This window comes from Acinonyx jubatus, chromosome B4, assembly GCF_027475565.1.
Source record: "Acinonyx jubatus isolate Ajub_Pintada_27869175 chromosome B4, VMU_Ajub_asm_v1.0, whole genome shotgun sequence".
Classification (NCBI taxonomy): Eukaryota; Metazoa; Chordata; class Mammalia; order Carnivora; family Felidae; genus Acinonyx; species Acinonyx jubatus.
The window spans coordinates 127,746,512-127,763,566 of NC_069387.1; the positions used below are offsets into that span (position 1 = coordinate 127,746,512).

Consider the following 17,055-nt stretch of genomic DNA (forward strand, 5'->3'; position numbering starts at 1 on the left):
CCATCCAATCAATTACTGAGCTTGGTTTATGTTAAGTTATCATCAGGAAAGCCACCCACAAGGGTCCGGGCTAAGTGGGCCACTGCGGCGAACACAGCTCTATTTATTTACCTGCTCGTTTCGTTCATACCGGCGTTAGGTGCCCTTTCAACGTGCCCAGGAAGTTTTATAGGGGTTGTCATTCATTCTCAAAACCGAAAATCTGCAAGTGGTATACCTTCTTATCTCACTTTGCAAATGAGGAAACTAGAGTTCCGGAGATGTCAGCGTGACCAAGATTATATAACTCATTATTTAATGTTTTAAAAAGCCAAGATTTTAACCTAGATCTGCTGGACTCCAAAGCCTGTGCTTTTTCTACTTGGCCTCCTATTTATAGACAGTTGAGGCTGGAAAGGAACATTTAAAAATCATTTCGTATCTGTGGTTTCTGATGTCATCAATAAAACATATCATCAATATATTGCTCGACATCAAGAGCAAAATTATACTTTTCACATATTTCTGACAGTATTAAACCCTAAGCAGGCACTCAATACTTATTAATTTATTATTCTAATCCTATTATTCTAAACTTAAATGGCAATGATTCTACTCAGATCTTTTTAAATTAAAGTTGGCTTGAGAAATTACATGCTGAAATGACAAAACTTCAGATAACATATTATAGAATTTAATTTTATAATATTTGAGATGAACAAAATCATCACTCTTCTAATGCCTACACTGGTCCAGCCATAATGTCCTAATGCCCACAGTCTCATCTGCTGGTTTTTAATCCATAAACCCTAATGCAGTCAGGATCTATACATTAGATTTATGATTTCTAAATTCTGCATATAGAACCAGAGCATTTCAAAGTATTTCTCCAGGGATTCCACTAAAATTAAATCAGCTGATTAGAGAACCACGCTAAAGAGGCCAAGGTCATGTGTCTGGTACCCATGTGAACCAGTTAGCATCTCTCTCCTCTTGCCATAATATGCACCCTGTTGTAAATATACACCCCGGGTTTTACTGAGAAATTAATGCAAAGTATCACTCCTGAAAAAAAATTGTAAGGATATATCTACTGATGTCAAGTATTATAACTGGCTTTTATTCTTTAGAAAGTAGCGATTGTCTTTCAGAACACATGCCCAATCATTCATCTTTTCTTTCAATATTTACTGTGTACCTACCACATGCCAGCTCAAAAGGCTAGCACTGGAGGACAAATAAACAGAGTTAAGTATATTATGTGACACAGCAGAGGTGTATACGGGTACGGTTAAGAGTCCACGAGACGAAATGGCTAACTCTAGAAGGTGCCATAAAGAACGAGCCCCAGGAGTTCGCTGAGGTAAATGAGGCAGGTCAGGGCCTTCCAGGAAGAGAGAGAAGAGATTTACAAAGGTATGGTCATGAGACAACAAAGCAAACTTAGGAGAACTTTCAAGTATTTTGCTAAGGCCAGGTTGAGAATTGAGAGAGACGGCCGGCTGAGAGAAGGCCAGGCAACATCTTTTAGATTTTCTACCTCATCCAGGTTAGATTTTCCTAAAACACTTACTTTGAGTTAGACTTCCATGGGGGTTGCAGTGGTGGGGGGGGGGGGGGGGCAGGGGGTTGGTTTCATACCATGTGGAGAGCTCTTCTCCTTATAGTTTCCATGATAAAAATAAGGGTCAATAAAAAGCTTCTGCACAGCAGGGCACCTTGGTGCCTCATTAAGTTGAGCGTCCGACTTCAGCTCAGGTCACGATCTCATGTTTTGTGAGTTTGAGCCCCACATCGGGCTCGCTGCTGTCAGCCTGTCAGCACAGAGTCTGCTTCGGATCCTCTGTCCCCCTCTCTCTGTCCCCCCTCCCTTGTGCTCTCCCAAAAATAAACAGTTTTTTAAAAAAATTTTAAAGCGTCTGCACAGCAAAGAAAATCATCAACAAAATGAAAAGGCAACCTACAGAATGGGAGAAAATATTTACAAATTGTATATCTGATGAGGGGTTAATGCAAAATATATAAAGAACTCATACAACTCAATAACCAAACAAACAATCCAATTATAAAATATGCAGAGGATGTAAACAGACATTTTTTCAAAGACATACAGATGGCCAACAGATACATAAAAATGTGCTCAATATTGCTAACCATCAGGGAAATGCAAGTCAAAACCACAAGGATATATCACCTCACATCTGCTAGAATGACTATTATCAAAAAGATAACAAGGGTTGGTAAGGATGATGAGAAAAGGGAACCCTCACGCACTGTTGGCAGGAATCTGAATTGGTTCACCCACTATGGAAAACAGTATGGAGGTTCCTCAAAAAATTAAAAATCAAACCACCATATGATCCAGGAATTCCACTTCTGGGTATTTATGCAAAGAAAACAAACACACTGATTCAAAAAGATATCTGCAGGGGCGCCTGGGTGGCTCAGTCGGTAAACGTCCGCCTGACTTCGGCTCAGGTCATGATCTCACGGTTTGTGAGTTCGAGCCCCGAGTCGGGCTCTGTGCTGAAAGCTCGGAGCCTGGAGCCTGCTTCGGATTCTGGGTCTCCCTCTCTCTCTGCCCCTCCCCTACTCACGCTCAGTCTCTGTCTCTCAAAAATGAATAAGTGTTTAAAAAAATTTTTAATAAAAATAAGCCCATGAAGCCCATGTTCACTGCAGCATTATTTATAATAGCCAAGACAAAGAAATAATCTAAGTACCTACTGACAGATGAATGGACAAAGAAAGTGTGTATATATACAATGGAATATTATTCAGTCATAAAAAGAAGGAAATCCTGCTGTTTGTGACAACATGAATGGACCCTGAGGGCATTAAGCTAAGTGAAATAAGTTGGACAGAGAAAGACAAATTACATATAATCTCACTTACATGTGAAACCAGAAGTGGGGTGGAGGAGAAGCAAACTGTTACATACAGAGAACAACAGACTGGTTGCCAGAAGTGGGGTATGGGGAGTGGGCAAAATGGGTGATGGTGGTTAAAAGGCACAAACTTCCAGTTATAAAATAAATAACGCATTAGAATGTAATATACGGCATACGGAAAATAGTGAATAATACTGTACTGTATATCTGAAAGTTGCTGAGAGTAGATCTGTTTGTTTTTAAGTTTATTTAAGTAAACCATACCCAATGTGGGGCTCAAATTCATGACCCCGAGACCAAGAGTCACAGGCTCCACCAACTGAGCCAGCCTGGTATCCCACTAAGAGAACAGATCTTAAAAGTTCTCACTCGGGGCACCTGAGTGGCTCAGTCGGTTGAGCGTCCGACTTCAGCTCAGGTCATGTACTCACAGTTCGTGAGTTCGAGCCCCGTGTCAGGCTCTGGGCTGACAGCTCAGAGCATGGAGCCCGCTTCAGATTCTGTGTCTCCCTCTGTCTGCCCTCCGCTGCTTGCACTCTGTCTCTCGCATTGTCTCAAAAATAAATGAACATTAAAAATTTCTCACTCATCACATAAATAAATTTTCAAAAAAGGGTAGGGAGAGGGGGGTTGTTTGGGTGGCTCAGTTGGTTAAGCATCAGACCCCTGATTTCGGCTCAGGTCATGATCTCACGGTTCATGAGTTCAAGCCCCACACTGGGCTCTGCACTGATATTGCAGAGCCTGCGTGGGATTCTCTCTCCCTCTTTCTCTTGCCCCTCCCACTCTCTCTCTTTCTCTCTAAAAATAAACATATAAACTTAAAAAAAAAAGTTCTCACTCATAAGAAAAAAAAAGGCATAACTATATGTGGTCATGGATGTTAAATAGACTTACTGCGGTGGCCATTTCACAATATACACAGGTACTGAATCATTAGGCTGTCCACTTGAAGCTAATATTATACATCAACTATATCTCAATTATAAAAAAAAAAAAGGTCCAAATGAGGTGCATTCTTCTGAAAATGACACTTGTAGTGGCTGAGAAACCTTAATAGAGAGGTTCTTCTGTCTACAGAGCAAAATCCAAATTTGCTTCCCTATGAAGCAGTTTCCTTATTCGTCTCAGAGAACTGGTTTGAGAACTCATCAGTGCAGTGTATTCACCAATTTCCCTTTCCCACTGATGTCTGAAACTTACTGTGAATATGGGACAAGCAAGCTGAGATGAACAAAAGAATTTTCATGGCCCACACAGCAGCCCTAACATGAAACGCCTAAATGTAGGTGCACACCCACATTCTACCAGCTTTGACGGGCAAAGGATTCGCATGCATATGAGGGAAAAGCTATCTACCAGCTGCAGCAATCCCTGAACAAAAGTCGAATCTAATGTTTAAGCAAACCTTTTAGTGAAGTGACTATACATACACAGAAATGGCTAATGGGCCGTGAATTTCCTCAAAGAGAACCCACCCAGGTAACCAGCATCTAGGCAACAAACTACCACCACTCTAGAAGCCCCTCTCACGCATTTGGCATTTGCAAAGTCACTCCCATCAGCCCACAACAATGACTGTAATTAACACCATAGATTTACTCTGCCTCTTTCTGAACTTTGTATAAATGGAGTCAATCACACGTCATATACTCTCTTGTGCTGGCTTCTTTCAGCCCACATTATATTTGTGAAACTGATCCATCTGTCAAGTATAGCAATGGTTCCATCCATTGTCATCACTGTAAAGCTCTCCATTGCATAAATGTATCATCATTTATTGAAAAACATTTCAGTAATATTGAAAGGCACTTGTGTTATTTCCAGCCTGAGGCTATTACTAAAAAAGCTGCTCTGTATATTCTTGTACATGTCTTTTGGTGCACATTTGTACGCATTTCTGTTGGGTATAAAACGAGTGGAATTGCCAGCTACTGGTTCAGCTTTGGCACATATCGCCAAATGCCAGTTCTCCAAAGTTGTACCAATTTACATTCCCACTAGCAGAACATGAATGTTCCTAATGCTGAACAACCTCACTAACGCTTGGAGATGTCCGCGTTTTTCATTTTAACCGTTCTGGAGTTAGTATAGTAGCATCACACTGTGGTTTGCTTTACTCTGATGATTAATAATACTGACTACTTTTTGGGCACTTGGATATGATCTTTCGTGAAGTACCTATTCAAATCTTCTGCGCATTTTTTTTTACTGGGTTGTTCTAAGCCTGACTGATAAGATTTCTTTTATATATTGATTTGTAGGAGTTATTTATATATTCTGGATACCGGCCAGATACCTATATTGCAAATATCTTTTCCTGAATTCTGAGGTTTGCCTTTTTACTTTCTTAATGGTGTCTTTTAATGAATACGTATTCCTAACTTTAATGTAGACAAGCTATCACTTTTTCCCTTTATAGACAGTATTTATGTCCTGGTTCAAGTACAGAATATCATGAAGATATATTCTCGCAGTTTTCCTCTAGAAACTATTAATAAAGTAGCACCTGAAATGTGTATTTTTTGAAATTCCCAGGCACATCATGTACGTGTATATAAACAAGGGAGGTTTTCTTTCACCAAACAGATCAACCAACTCAAACAATCTATGAATTAAGCAAGATCACACTACATTAAATTCATTAAGCCCTCCTACTGCCCAGGACTGAGTCAGGTGCTATAGGAGATAAAAATGGTATGTGAGATCCCTGTCCTAAGTGAATGACACTCAAATATAAGCTGGGAGGATTTTGACATCAGAGCTCAAAAATAATAAATCATCTTCCACCATCCTGAGCTCTCCAAGCAAATTTCTATTTCAATAAGGAACAGCAGGACAAAGGCATTACATTATTACTGCTACTGCTTCTTCAATACACATACCTAAAAACCACATCATTTACCAATTTTCCTAAGAGTACACCTAAGATCTTAATAAGACAACAGCTACGAATTCAGTATAGCCTAACTACCTAAAAGAGACAGCTGAGTCTGGAAATTATGCAATTTTTCCTGAAATAAAAAAAATCTCATCCTAGCTAGAGAAGAGTGGAGCAGAGAAGGAAAAAAATACATATGTATACACACAAATTCTCACACACCCACCCAAACATAATTTTTTTCCCCTCAATGTTTTCCAAATTTCTTACCCATAATTACTTATCCTTTTCTTCCTGCTCTTGGAGAGAAAGGTTACCTTTAAAAAACAAAAAGAGGGGCACCTGGGTGGCTCAGACGGTTAAGTGTCTGACCTGGGCTCAGGTCATGACCTCGCGGTTTATGAGTTTGAGCCCCGCGCTGGGCTCTGTGCAGGACAGCTCGGAGCCTGGAGCCTGCTTCGGATTCTGTGACTCCTTCTCTCTCTATCCCCTCCCCCGCTTGTGCTCTGTCTCTGTCTTTCAACAAATAAACAAACATTAAAAAAAAATTTCTTTTTAAACAAAAAGAAGTAGAATAAAAAGAGTCTCAGTGAGTTAGGAATCAAATATATATGACCCCTTTATGAGAGGTAAATTTAGGAAGGTCGATTCTGGGATGAGAAGTTGAAGGGGTTAAAGTAAAGAATAGTCATTAAACCAATTCAGATGAGCAGAAAGTTTTTAAACCAGAGTCATCGAGTTTTCTTTATTCTATTTTGTAACGAGCCTCAAAATAGAATTGTGCTACTCTTCTAAACATGTAGAGCAGGAGGGAAAAGAACAAGTCTGCTCATTTTAGAGGTCAAAGTAGACCAGATGCTTCACAGGCTGGGCTTCTAGGCCTTAAGCATGTTTTCTGAAATAATGCAAAACCCATCAGCCGAACTTACGGGATGACCTCAAGTTAAAATAGTTTACTACCTTGTTTACAAGATAAAAAAAAAAAAAAAAAAGAAATCTATGAGATTAAAATTCTTTTATCCAGAAAATTTTCAGTCATTCCTCTGACCCAAAATAATAGGCAAAGGCTTGACCAGCCAAGAACTAAGCTCTTTAACAAGAACCACAGTTTCCCATGGTATTCATTCATTCAACCAACTTTTATGTTCTGTATATTTAACTATGGTCCCATAATCTAGGGACCACGTATACGGTGTGGAAAACCGACACAGTCCCTACCCTCGTGAAGTTTAGTCAAATAGCAGACAAAAACATTGTACCACATAAAAAAGTAGTTCTAAATCATGGTAAATGTCAAAGAAAATTGGGTGAATGTACTTTAGGTTAAAGAAGGCCTCCTTCAGATGATGACTTCTAACCACTGGAAAAACAATGAAAGGAGTCTTCCTGGTGATCCCAACCAAAGATGTCTGTCTGGTTGATTCACCTCTAGCAATTCCAACTCACTCTTCCAATTTCTAAGGCCGCCTCTACCTCCAATCTATCCCTGCATTCTGAATGCTGCCTCGGCTCAAGCAAATCAAGAGTTCATGGTATGGCCTCCCTGAACTAGAAACTACAACTGAGGGCCTCTCTCAGTACAGGGCTGACAGCAAAAGTGCCTCCCAAAGACAGCAAAGAGCTGCTAAGGTGGAGCGGAGGTCTCTAGAGGGCCTCCTGTCCTCTCCTTCCACCCTGCCTTCGAGGATTAGCGAAGGCATCCAAATCAGAACCTCTGCCTTTCTACCATTTCACAAGTGGCTCTTGTACAACTGCATGGGAATCTATAATTATCCCAATAAAAATTTCCATTTTAAAGAAAGCAACTTTTGGAGGCTCAAAGCCTCTCTATAAACAGGCATTATAATTAAATGGTTCACCTCCTTCCTCTCTCCGGTATCAGCTTTTATATGTCTGAGGCAGAAAATCAGCACGCCTAAAAAGGGAAGTTGACAGTAAGTTTTACATGATCTTTACAAAAGCTTAACCACTACATTCCCCTTAGAAAAGAAATTCTTTTTCGGAGAAGAGTTTAGTTAGGACTTCTATGGAACTCAGAGTGTGAGAGCACATGTACCACCTTTGGATCCAGAATATAATGGGTTGAAGCCGTCTATGACACTGGCTGTGTGACACTGGGCCAGTGCAGTTTCCTCCTCTGCAAACCAGATTAAGGCCACCACACCACAAATCAAGGGAGGTAATGGAGGAGTCTGATACTTGGCAAATAATAGCCACTCAAAAGACAAACAAACACACCTTAGCTGCCTTCCCTTCCTGCCTAAAGGGGGATTTTAAAAAATAAAGTGAAGAAGGAAGACACTACTGGTTAATTGAGAACATTATTACAAGCAGCTGATGGTTAAAAACATCAGGTCATTCTCTATTAGCTTCAATGTCATATTGCTAAGGCTCACTCATAAGAAGGGTAACTGTGTGACCTAGCTTAAGAAATCCCAATTTTAGGGGCTCCTGGGTGGCTCAGTCGGTTAAGCGTCCGACTTTGGCTCAGGTCATGACCTCACAGTTAGTTCATGGGTTCAGGCCCCGTATCAGGCTCTGTGCTGACAGCACGGAGCCTGGAGCCGGCTTCAGATTTTGTGTCTCCCTCTCTCTCTCGCCCCTCCCCTGCTCACACTCTCTCTCTCTCTCTCAAAAATAAATAAACTTCGAAAAAAAATTTTTTTTAAATCCCAACTTTAAACACTCATCCACCATTATTCCCACTAACATCAGATTATCCCAGAAATTCATATTATTTCCATTTCCAAACTGTATCTCCCAGACAACCTCACTATCTAGAAACAGCATAAAGAGGCGCCTGGGCGGCTCACTCGGTTAAGCATCTGACTTCGGCTCAGGTCATGATCTCCCAGGTCATGGGTTTGAGCCCCGCACTGGGCTCTGTGCTGATGGCTCGGAGCCTGGAGCCGGCTTCAGATTCTGTGTCTCCCTCGCTCTCTGCCCTTCCCCCACTCTCTCTCTCTCTCTCTCTCTCTCTCTCTCTCTCTGTCTCAAAACTAAATAAACATAAAAAAAAAAAAAAGACTAGAAACAGCATAAAAATTTTTCATTGGACAATATATTCCACACATTTGTTTCGGCGGGAAAAGTGCGATCACCATACTTACACGAGGGCAAAGGGGACACTGAAAAGTACAGACAGGTCAGCAAAACAAACCTATGTCGCTGGGAACTTTATGCCTACATAGTATTTGTCCATATTCTATCTGAATAAATTCGCATTTATGCAACCACATGAATACAGTAGCCAAATGGATCAGAATAAAACTACAGGGACCCAGACAAAACCCCGGGACCACATTCTGCAACCATCAGCTAGATCGAAAAGACTGAGATTCAAACACCAAGCATACCCTCAGTCTAAGAGGCATCGTGCCAAAACAGAAGATCAAATTTAGGTATAAAATATATCCCTGGTGGAGTCTGGAAGGCCTGTGAGAACAATTCATTGTCCCTGCAGCAGAACGTCACCGAAAATCCTTTCTTACACTCAGCAGAGCACCTGCAACAGTTAAGAAGCTGGCCAAATTCAACAGCCATCAGGACACAGAAGGCATGCTCCCTTGGCAACAAGGCTGGGCTCGGAGTGCAAAACACCTTTCTATTCCTACTGGGCTGAAAATCACTGCCAAACCCGCCCTTTAACCAGAAAGGGCCAGTGATAACTCAGTTTATAATGTGAACAAACCATCTACCTGCAGTGTTCTGAACCTTTTGGAAAGAATGCAGGATTGTGAGGAAAGAGGGGGGGAGAAAATGAACGAATGAATGAATCAATGAATCAATGAATAGTGGCTTGGTCTTCCAAATCTGCTTCACATTCTCATATTCCCAATACCCATTTCCCGCAAATACGTCCCGGGTCCAGGAAGAACGTCTTTCAGCATCTGCCTTTAATTTGGCCCTTCTACCCTCCTCCTTCCTCCCCCCTCCTTTTCTCTCTCCCCTCCTCCCAGCTCTTATCCCACAAGGAATAGGGAGGAACGAAACACACGCGCGCGCGCGCGTACACACACACACACACACACACACACACACACACACACACACACGGCTCCCTGTGAACAAATGGAGAAGAGATCAGAGAGGAAAGGAGAAGAGAATGCGGAGGTGCACCAAACAGGAGGAAAGGGCAGCTCGCACAACGGGGCACAAAGAGAAGCCAAGATGGCTGTCCCCGAGCTCCAGCAGGCAGGGCTGTTTCTGATTAGGTGAGTACAATCGCAGGGCTGCACAGGAAGCGCTCGGGGGGCCCTCTTGGTCTGCCCCATCCCAAACACACTGAAAACCTTTGTACTGTAGCAGGCCCATCTGGAATCAGTTAGGACCAAGCTCCTAGCAGGCCTTGCCTTTAAAAACATAAAATGAAATGAAAACTCCCTAAAACCACTGAGCTGAGCTTTTCCCGCCCGCAACTTTCTCATCCCTTCCCCCCAAATCACCCTTTGGAGCACATTTCTCCATCTCCCATTCAGAGGTCCCCTCAAACAAAAGAGTCATAAAGCATTCAGGGAGCTAACACCCTCCCCGGGCCCAGGAACCCCCAGAAAATTACAGCGTTCGTGCAACTGAAATACCTCTTTACACAATTCTGGGATTTTTTTTTTTTTAATGTTATTTTTAGGAATTCAAAGTGGCCTACTTTTTTCTGCATTGAACGAAGCGGATCCTTTATGAAACTTTTTCGTTCTGTTCTGTCTTCTACATCATGCAAAGCGTAGAAAGACAAACTCTGGGATAATTCTCCTAGGATTCAAAAGGGACAACGTTTTCCTACTCACATTCCTAAGTTAAATTGCCAATATTTGCTTCTGCAGGAATCTGATTTTCACCGAAGCTTTCTACAAAAACCAAGACTTAAGACTTCTCCAGTAGTGTGGTAAATGCCTAGAGCTAAGATCTGGGAGACCAAGAGAACAGTCTTGATGGCCATGAAGTAGCCACGTGGCTAGGAATAAATCATGTAACCTTTCTGGGTCTCTGTTTTTCACTGGCAAAACATGGGGGGGGGGGGGGCGGGGGGTATGGCAGACTCAGTAAGATTACTCCCAGCACCACTACCCCCTCCAATTCCACACACCTAACAAAAATAAGCCTACGTCCACAACTAGCCATCGGCTTCACCTAGGAGTCAGCACTTGAAGGCAATTTTCTTATTGCCCGCAAAGACCATACAGAAAGGTGTTGGGTGTGTGATGGCCCATGGAGAATGGGCAGAGCCTGCCAGCTAGCACACTTCTATAAGCCACATTCCCTGTGCTCCTATTGCCTGGCGACATCATAACCACAGCAGGGGGTAAAACGGCAAAGGCAAGTACCAGGCTGGTTATCTGGGCCCGGCAACCTGATATCAGAGACATATGGCACAGAGACCGGGAGAGTTCAATTCACAAATAAACCACCGAAATACAACTCTGTTCTTTGCGCTCAGAAGCGTCTTCCTTATTTAACTGATCTCAACCAATATTTATTGAATCTACCAAGAAGGCTAGATTCTCTGGGGGAGGGGAGGGGAGGGGAGGGGGAGGGGGAGGGGGAGGGGGAGGGGGAGGGGGAGGGGAAGGGGAAGGGGAAGGGGAAGGGGAAGGGGAAGGGGAAGGGGAAGGGGAAGGGGAAGGGGAAGGGGAAGGGAAGAAGGAAGGATGGATCAGAAAGTACCCTATCCTCAGGAAATGTCTCATCTATTGGAGAGACACAGAGCAGTTCAAATTTGAAGGCTGGCATTGTAAACCACCTGAATTTACCACAGGGCTCCATAAATGTTAAGTAAGTTTACACCTACAGAGCTTCGAGAAGCAGATCTACGCAAATCACCCCCAGCCTAGGCTGTCCCCGGCACAGGAGCTGTGCAAGCCACCACAACTGGCTGTACCTATGGAACAAATTCTTGACCCGGGGCTGGGTTGCAGGGATTAAGAACCAGCTGAGCAAGTAAAAGGTTTGCGACTAGAACTGTTGCCCGTCCCCAGCCTTGCCTTGGGCCACGCCCGCAGCCACAACCAGAAGGGCAGGAATTCGCTCCAGGCACATGTAAGGTTTCTGGCAAGAGGCGCACACCATGGGGTAGCTGCCTTTATCTCAGGTCGGGTTTCCTCCATGACTAAAACTGGCCAAGCAGGGGTCTGGCTCTTAGAGGGCCTGTTGTGTCATTTCACATGGTAGAAGTGGAGAGACAAATAACCCTATAAAACTGAGCCGGCTCTGCCTAGTCTCCCATCCGGGTCAGCGCTTCTCCCGCACCACCGCATGGCGTGTCCCATGTGGGGAAGCTCCCTAAAAACATGCCCCTTCACTGAGTTACACCTCCCCCCTCCCGAAACTGGCAAGACTTCAAAGGCATTCAGAGAGAAGTAAGAGTCTCCCACATGGGGTTCCAGAAACAGCCAAGCTGAACTGTAGGAGGCGCATCAGAGGCACCCAGCCCGCTCCCTGAACACCAATACATTTCAAATTCGGCCCAGAGAACTTGGCAGCTCGGCTGGCTCGCAGACCAGCTCTAAACACAACTGGACCGGGCAGGATTCTTCAAGGCAAACAGCAGTGGAGGGGGCCAATCAAAACTCCTGGCCCTGCCAAAGAACTGCAGGCTTTTCCTTAAAGGGAAAATGCTTCAAGGTACGTGTTCCTGTGTGTGTGGTTGTGAGCAGAGAAAAGGAGTATTTTTGGAATTTCTACCTCCAGTTAACTTTACTCGTATCAATTCCTTTTCCCGTATTTGTCCCCCTCTACAACACCAGCATCGCCGCGGGGCGTAACGAAAAGCAAGTCAGGACTCAACAGAAAGACGACCACAATCCGGACACTACATTTGACCAAAGGAGGCACGGGACGCCTCCTCATTTTAGGAGAGAACCCGGACTCACCCTTACAGCTGCCACTGGAGGGCAAAGTTTGGAGACTTCTCCTGAAGATTCCTTCCCTAGATCCTCACCTTTCCCTACTGCCTTATTCCCTTTCTCTGACCCAGTCCCCCCTGTCATTCGGAACTCTGAGTCAGCCGAAATGCTCCAGCAAACTGCACGCTGATTCAAGGATTTCAAAACCAGAGAAAGCGTGGGACGGGGAGGGCTTCTCTAACAACCTGCAGCAATTCTGTTCTTCTTAAGCTTCCAATTCATCATGGAATGGTACTTTTGTAAAATGCAAGAAAAAGAATCACTAGGGGTAAAAAAAAAAAAAAAAAAAAGGAAATTTTAAGAAACAAAGACATACAAAATACAAGCCCAAACTTGTTATTATTAGGTTCGATACTCCTAAAATTTCTCTATCAAATTGCTACAAAGTTTCTCAACGCTCACAAGCAACTTCTATACCTCTCTTGTAATGAGTGAACTGGTAAGAAACCACGTGGGAGAATGCTGGTCTACAGAGGGCACCATGATTAGTCCCAGGGCAGTGAGAACAGACCAAGCTTTGGTGCCACCCAGGCCTAGAGATGAATCCCAGCTCAATCACTTAACTAGTTATGACTCTGGACATGTTATTTAATTTCTCGGACTCTCAATAAAACAGGAATGTAGTATCACCAAACACTCTTGCAAGGTTATGGAAGGATCAGGAAAATGTAATGCCAAGGAGCCCAGCACAGTGCCTGAATCAGACTAGGTATCCAATAAAAATAACTATGTTTATCACGTTTTTCCAGAGATTTCCTTTCATCATTCTCTTTTAATCCAAAGGCAATTCCAGGGCACCTGGGTGGCTCAGTCGGTTGAGCGTCCAACTTCGGATCAGGTCACGGCCTCACGGTTCAGTTCGTGAGTTCCAGCTCCGCTTCGGGCTCTGTGCTGACAGCTCAGAGCCTGGAGCCTGCTTCAGATTCTGTGTCTCCACCCCTCTCTGCCCCTCCCCTGCTCATGCTCTGTCTCTCAATAATAATAAATAAACATCAAAAAAGTGTTATTATACAAAGGCAATTCCAATTCCAGTAAATCTTAACTTTGAGAGTTAGTATTTTCATAGCGAATTATAACAGCAAAAGCCAGCTCTATGATCTCTTACTCTCCTTAGTATCCTTTCCCCTTTGGTGTCAGAACCAAACATTCTTGTGCCAAAAAATGCATTCCTATTTGATTTCTAGTGTTTTCTGTTTAACTCAAAATACATTCGAATTGGAGGTACAGTCAAACTCTTTCTTACCAATCTAACCACCAATTCTGCTGTAAACCCAGTTTTGCTATATTATACTAAATATTGAGACCACACAGGAAGAATGATTTTTTTTTTAACGTTTATTTATTTTTGAGACAGAGAGAGACAGAGCATGAACGGGGGAAGGTCAGAGAGAGAGGGAGACACGGAATCTGAAACAGGCTCCAGGCTCTGAGCTGTCGGCACGGAGCCCGACGCGGGGCTCGAACTCACGGACCGCGAGATCATGACCTGAGCTGAAGTCGGACGCTTAACCGACTGAGCCACCCAGGCGCCCCAGGAAGAATGATTATAAATTATGTAGAAGACACACATAATGACAAAACCCTGTCACCCCAGCCTGGTCTGAACTCTAGTTTCTTAGGCGCTGAGGCCCTCCTTCACAACTGTTCTTAAAAATCTTAATTTAAGTCCCAGCTCTGCCACTTCACAGTCCCCATAATCTTCAGAAAGCCACATTCCCTTGCTGAGCCTCTCTCTTCCCTGCCCAGTGAAGCTCCCCATTTGACTTTACCTAGGTTCAACTCTTCCTTCCTTTCTTTCTTTCCTTCCTTCCCCCTCTCTCCTTCTATGTATTCATTCATCCATTCATTTATAGCATGCACACAAGAAGGGAAAGGACAGAGAAAGAAGGGGAGAGAATCCCAAGCAGGCTCCGTGCTCAGTGCAGAGCCCAACGCACATGGCTCTATAATACAACCTCGAGATCCACAAGAGCCGATATCAAGAGGTAGATGCTCTACCAACAGAGCCACCCGGGTGCCCCTAGGTTCAACAGTTTGAACACAATCCATGCCAAAGCCCCCTGGCTCCTCTCGTCCTCCTTGTCACACTTTCTAGCTTGGACAATTCTAGCAGCCATTCTCTCACCAAAGGCCCTGGCCACTACTATCACCCCTCTTATTTTTCAGTCTGTCCTTCCTTTCTTTCCTCAACAAGTACCCTCAGTAAGTCACTGGGAGGAGGCAGTTAATGCCACCGGATCCTCCGGGATCTCCACCTCCCCCCTCAAGCCTACATTCATCCTCTTACAAAGATTTCTCCTGGTATTCACAGCATTAAGGCTATATGGAAAACCCTGAAGAATCCAGGCCAACCTTTCTACACACTAAAGAAGCTATATTTGCAATGTAAAATTACAGAAATGGGAAAAGATATTTGCAAACACCTAACTGATAAAGGACTGGTAACAAGAATACATAAAGAGCTCTCAAAACTCATTAGGGCAACAAATAACCCGATTTTTACAATGAGCAAAAGGTTTAACAGACCCGTCATCAAAGAGATATGGATGGCAAATATGCAAATGAAAAGCTGCTCAACACCATTAACATTTAGGGAAATAATCATGAAAACCGGTAAGAGATACCATTACAAACCTATCGGAATCATTCAAGATTTTTTTTTTTTTTTAATCGACAAAACCCGGTGGTGGAAAGGATGTGGAGCAACCGGAACTGCCTCATACATTCGGTGCTGCCGGGAATGCAAAACTGGTAAGCCTTCTGGGAAACACTTGGGCAGTTTCTTCTCTTCCCTTCCCTTCCCTTCCCTTCTCTTCCCTCTCCTCCCATTTCTTTCTTTCTTTTTTTAAGTAGGCTTCATGCCCAGCACAGAGCCCAATGCTGGCTCAAGACCTGAGATTAAGACCTGAGCTGAGATCAAGAGTTGGACGCTTAACCGACTGAGCCACGCCGGTGCCCCGAAATTTCTTAAGCAAGCTTAAGATATGACCAGCAACCCCGCCCCTAGGTATCTACCCAAAAGAAATGAAGATAAATGTCCACACAAAAACCATATACACAGAAATATTTATTGGAACTTTATTCATGATTGAATTAAGCTGAAAACCCAGTGACCATCAACTGGTGAATGGAAAAATAAATTGTGGCACATGCATCGATAAAGAACTACCAATAATAAAAAGGAACAAATCACTAATATGTAAAATGGGACGGATGAATCTCAAAAGAACACAAAGTGGAAGAAGCTAGACTCAAAAAGCTACACAGTAATTCCATCTATATGACCTTTTAGAAAAGGCAAAACACCATAGGAATAGAAATCAGATAAGTGACTGCCAGCAGCTGGGGATGGGAAGAAGGCTTGACTAGATGGGGACCCAAGGGAACTCTTTATGGTAACGAAGTATTCTGTGTCTTGACTGTGACAGTCGTTACATGACTGTTACATGAATTTTGTCAAAATTCACAGATATGTGTATTTCAAAGGATGAACTTTACTGCATGTAAACTATACTTTGATAAAGAAACAAAAAAACATAAGTCTCCCTCAAAAAATAACAGCCTTCTCCTTTCATCATAAAGGAGTCAGCTGAAGATGCAGGTGAGCCAGAGGACAAGGAATTATAAAGAGGCACAGGCCAGCAGGCCCAGAGCCTACGGTCACAGAGTGTTTCAGGGAGCTGAAGGACTATGATGAGGCAGGGAGGCCATCTCAAAAACCAGGTCAGAGGGCCCAGTGACTGAGGATTCCAAGCCATGAGGAGTGGGGTACAAAGGTGGGAGAGACAACCTCCATGGCTGGAAAGCTGGTTACACTGAGCAGATAAGTAAAATGAAATAAGTATATGTACTGAGGATAAGAGGAGCCAAGTTTTTCCCTACTTGAGAATATAGCTGCAAAACTGGAAAAGAGGTTAGCTGGACTTAAGATGGGCTTATCAATATACGAACTCTGGCTTTATGATACAACACTCATGATTTTACAGTATAAAATCTATAATATACACACATATATATTCACACACATACAAACATCATATATATATATCTGCACACACATACAGGAATAGAGAAATAGTTACAGATGTATGCATATATGGTATGTGAGTGTACACATATAAATATATTTTCTGACTCTGTCTGCTGAGAGAGCCTAGAGGCAGTGACACCCCAGCAACGATGTGTATACCTCAGCACCCAGATTTTGGTTTCTAATTACCATCCTCCATTTAAAAGAAGCAGGGCTCCTTGGAAATGGCAGATTCCAAGGCTAGAGCAGGAAAGAAAACAAGATAAGCCTGGAAAATCTCGTGTCAAGAAATGTCCCATGAATGACAGGGTCAAGCCAACAGGACAAAGGAGCCAGCATAAAGCAGGTCCCACGGGCTAAACTGAGGACAGCTGA

The 17,055-nt window shown here is 43.2% G+C and overlaps 1 protein-coding gene and 1 long non-coding RNA gene across 21 annotated transcripts in view; one reads left to right on the plus strand and one right to left on the minus strand.

Moving 5' to 3' along the window:
- The window catches only part of RBFOX2 (RNA binding fox-1 homolog 2), a 285,934-nt gene that overhangs the window by 221,006 nt on the left and 47,873 nt on the right, over positions 1–17,055 (minus strand). The window lies entirely within an intron of this gene.
- Positions 9,337–10,726, plus strand: LOC128316492 (uncharacterized). Its single transcript, XR_008300488.1, has 2 exons — positions 9,337–9,965; positions 10,572–10,726. It is a non-coding gene; the product is annotated as an uncharacterized LOC128316492 (long non-coding RNA).